At 39.1% G+C, this 4,239-nt stretch overlaps 1 long non-coding RNA gene across 1 annotated transcript in view; it reads right to left on the bottom strand.

Moving 5' to 3' along the window:
- LOC107181974 overlaps positions 1 to 4,239 on the bottom strand; it is a 24,089-nt gene continuing 19,850 nt past the window's right edge. Inside the window, exons 3-4 of the long non-coding RNA XR_001512689.1 lie at positions 1,216 to 1,224; positions 1 to 923 (exon numbers count right to left, since the gene is read on the bottom strand). This is a non-coding gene — a long non-coding RNA (uncharacterized LOC107181974). The remainder of the gene's footprint in view (positions 924 to 1,215; positions 1,225 to 4,239) is intronic.

The raw sequence follows: 4,239 nt of genomic DNA, 5'->3' as shown, positions 1-4,239 counted from the left end.
AAGAACTATAAAAAAATCAAATTAAGAGCTGTTTTTTTGAAAGGATACATAAAATTGACAAACCTCTAGCAAGACTTACACCAAGGAAAAAGAGTCTAAGTAAATAGAATCAGAAATGAAATAAGAGAGAAATATCACAGAAATAGGGTCATTAAAGAATACTATGAAGGCAGCCCTGGGCATGAGCAGGGCAGGATTAGAGGCATCGGCTGTCCCCATGCTACCCAGCTGCAAGCCCCGGATGGGGAAGCCCTTTAAGCTTCTAGGGATTTTAGATGTTCAGAATATTCCTTGTGCCTGGGACACAGTCTTATATGGTTCATAAGGATCTGTTGTGGCTGGTCTTGGACATTTTTTGTTAACTAGTAGAACTAGGAGATCATATGGTGTTGGGAGTTGGAGGATTTATTTTGGTAGCTTTAGGATGCTCGTTCCATTGTAGGTATAATAAGGTAATACTAAAGATCTGAAGAAAATTAAGATATATGAAACTACCCACCTTGATCCTGAAAGAAAACAAACGGCAACAGCAGCAATTGAGCAGAGACGCCAGCCTGGAAACCCAAATACAACTCCCTGAAGTCAGTGTGAACAAAGTTAAGATCAAGGATGTAAAACATTCTATGTATCATAAGAAAGCTTTCAATCAAGTAAAGTGTGTGTAAGTTGTAGCCTTTTGTATACTTGTATGAATAGTTGTGAACTTGTAGCTCTGTATCTGCATTACAGTATATAGTAGACTTGCCATACATACAATAAAAATTATGAATAATTATGTCAAGAAATTGGACAATCTACTAGCAATGGACAAATTTCTAGAAGTATACAACATTCCAAGACTAAGCCAGGAAGAAACAGAAAATCTGAAGAAACCTATTAGTAATGAGATTGAACTAGTAATAAAAAAACAAAAACCCTGAATACTTGTGACAAAAACTCAATATCCTTTTACAATAAAAGCCTTTCTCAATAATGTGGGTATAGAAGAACTTACCACAACATCATAAGGACTGTATATGAGCCCACAACTAACATCATACTCAATGGTGCAAAGCTGAACATTTTCCCTCTAAGATCAGGAATAAGACAAAGATGCCCATTTTCACCACTATTCAATATGGCGAGGATGCAATGGCGTAATGGATTGTTTTCATTCTTCATGCAATCATTGCTAGAGTTTTTGTAGGGGGCTTTAAACATTTGATTATACAGAACACCAAAAGCCTGACAGTGAAATATATTGAACAAATTAGAATAATAATGAATAAAACAATTTTCAACCCAGCCTTTATAATATCTCCAAGCCAGTAGGGAGTCAGCTAAAAACATCAGAGAATTTAAATCCTAACCAGCCAGTGGTGCTTGAGGCAAAACTGGAATACCCCTTAAGAGAGTTTGCAAGCTTAAGGCGTCTTCAAGTTTGGTTGTTTCTAATTCTACATGGGAAGAGTTACTTATCCAGGTACAGCTGGTGGTATTGGCTGTGGCAAAAAACAACAAAAAACAAAAACTTCTCCCTGGGTGGCAAGCAAATAACCAAGCAATCCTGGTGTTATGGACTACTCAAGCTTAGGAATCTTAAGTTGTCTCTTGAGCTTGAATGGCTGTAGTGGCCAGGTGGGCTATTCTATTAATGGTTCTGGTCACATTTCACATTATGTCTGAGTGGTACCAAGGCCAGCTAGTGTTGAAATTGAGAAGGACCATTCACATGCACATTAGTACCAGAATCACACTCAGATTTCCATGCAATGTTTACCATGCAATTACTTGTTTGAGACTTTGTAATGGTTAATAGAACAAAATCTTTTTTTGCCCAGCTGGTGTGGCGCAATGGTTGAGTGTTGACCCATGAACCAGGAGTTTGTGGTTTGGTGCCCTATCAGAGCACATGCCTAGGTTGCAGCCTCGATCCCCAGTAGGGGGCATGCAGGAGGCAGCCACTCACTGATTCTCATCATTGATGTTTCTATCCCTCTCCCTCCTTCCCTTTTTTATTATAAAATAAAAAATATATTTAAAAAGAATTCTGAGAGTACATTTATTAAGGCTGGGGACAGTGAAACAAAGAGGAAGGGATTAGGATAGAAGAAGCAACAGGAGAGAGCCCAGGCCGGGCTGCTTTGGCTCACTGAGAAGTCAGAGAAAAGGGGGCCTTGGGGACAGGTTCAGGGGATTAGCCCAGGACAAACTGCCACTGCCCATTCCTCCCCTGGTTGCAAGTCTCATGGGTCCCTTAGCGTTTAGGACATGTGCTCCGGGGAGGGAGAGTGTTCCTAATAGGACAAAATCTTAATGAACATTGTACTAATGTGTAGCACATTACACCAATTAAGCAAGAAGCTCAAATTTATAAGGTAAATTTGCAAGCATACATCTCAGTGTTATCTTGGTTTCACCTAATTGTTACTCCACTGGGAGAGACATTCTAAATATTCCTCCCCTTCCAATACATCATCCTTTCTGAGATAGAAAGGGAACACTTCAATTTCTTCACCATTTCCCCCCTAATCTCATGAATCTGATACAGTATTGTTAACAGTGCTTACATTAAAGTGTAAAGGATCCATATACATTTTTGTATACATGGAATCGCCCTAAAACAGCGGTTCTCAACCTGTGGGTCGCGACTGGGTGGTTGTCTGCTCTGGATGACTTTAACTTGAGGTCGCCTATAGGCTGGGATGTTCAATTAGGTGAGTGAGGTGGAAGTGTGGAAGCCTTTTTAAATAAGAAACAGGAATTCAGAGTTAATACCTTTTAACTTTGTAGTGCAGGGATTAGTTAGCCATAGCTGGCATGATCTCTCCAGCCTTGCTGGAGAGAGTCCTTGTGGGGAGGTCTTCTGATGGACCTGTCTCCAGGTTGGGCGCCTTGACTTTCAATGTCTTCATCTCCTGGCAGTGTGCTGTGGAAAAATTGCTCTCTGAGCTGTGAATTCATTTCAAGGGCGTCTATAAGTCCTTTGCTGTAAGCTAGAAGGTCGCCTTAAGGCAGGCTCATGCATTCCCTGATCTGGCCTCACAGGTCTTCTGAAAACAATTTTAAAGGGGGACAATGGACATTTACCAAAAGGAGTAAATCTTACGTTAAGCAACGACTTTGTCTTGTAAAGTGGGTTCCCTGATCACTATGGAGCTCCATGGTGATTTTCCAACAAGAAAACATGCTTTCTGCAAGTATTTTAATAATATTTTCAACTGTAGCCCTTCAAGGTGGGAATGCTAATATCCAATGGGAATGCATATAAATCATCACTGGAGCATCTTTATCCTTGGTAAGGGACAATTGGATTAAAATCTACTTTCCAAACGTCAGGATTTTAGCAGATCACATGGGCCTAATTAGTTTCATTTCTCCCTTTCATAAAGAGAGATTTCCTTATTTTAGTTATCCGTTTAATCATCCATTTAAAGACTTAACAAGCAATTATAGAAAGTTAAGTCATTAGGAGCAAAATTTAATTCAATATTAAGAAGGCTGGGTTACCAAAGCAATCAAAGAGCAGATCATACAGAACATAGGAAATAATCTTACCAAACACAACATCCTTCCTTTGCCTTTGTAATCTCTTACCAAGAGCATACCATCAGTACAAGAAAACTTGTCCTTTTTAACAGAGAAAACCCCAAATTTCAATTCGGTATCAGGGTACTTTTGAAATCAAAGAAAGTTCACTTAAATAAACCCATTTCAGTCCTAGCCAACCTGACCCATACATATGATTTCAAGATTCCTTTTCCGTCAACTTCCATAAGCCTTCCAGCTTTTGTTCTTTTTCCTTTCTTACTCTAGAAAAATCATTTTAGTTCAGGACAAGATTAATCTTTCCTTCCACAAAATGTATCTTCATTCCTCATACCTTCTTCTCCCAAGCATGCATCTCTTAGTTTCATGTGAAATCTTTTTCTGTCACCATCACATCCTGATCAGACTTTGTCACAAGTGACCCCAGATTTATTGGAAACTGAAAAAATTTCCCCTAAGAACGTATCCTACTTATCTCATTTGTCTTTAACAATCACTTTTAAATTCTTTTTGAAGGCTTCATGAGACCTCAAAGCGATTAGCCATTCTTTCTAAAGACATGCCTGTTTTAATTAAGCCAACAACCTTAAGCCACTGCATTCACTGAAGACTGATGCTAGATCACACGCATTAGGAAGTGACTGGGTTCATGTGTATTCTCTGTTTCATATAAGTGCTCATTTGTTTTAAGCCAACTGAGTGAGTTCCTTT

The sequence above is a fragment of the Myotis davidii genome, unplaced genomic scaffold (assembly GCF_000327345.1).
Source record: "Myotis davidii unplaced genomic scaffold, ASM32734v1 scaffold214, whole genome shotgun sequence".
In the NCBI taxonomy this organism is placed as follows: domain Eukaryota; kingdom Metazoa; phylum Chordata; class Mammalia; order Chiroptera; family Vespertilionidae; genus Myotis; species Myotis davidii.
Note: the sequence above shows the minus strand (reverse complement) of the source record. Positions and strands in the feature narration are given on the sequence as shown.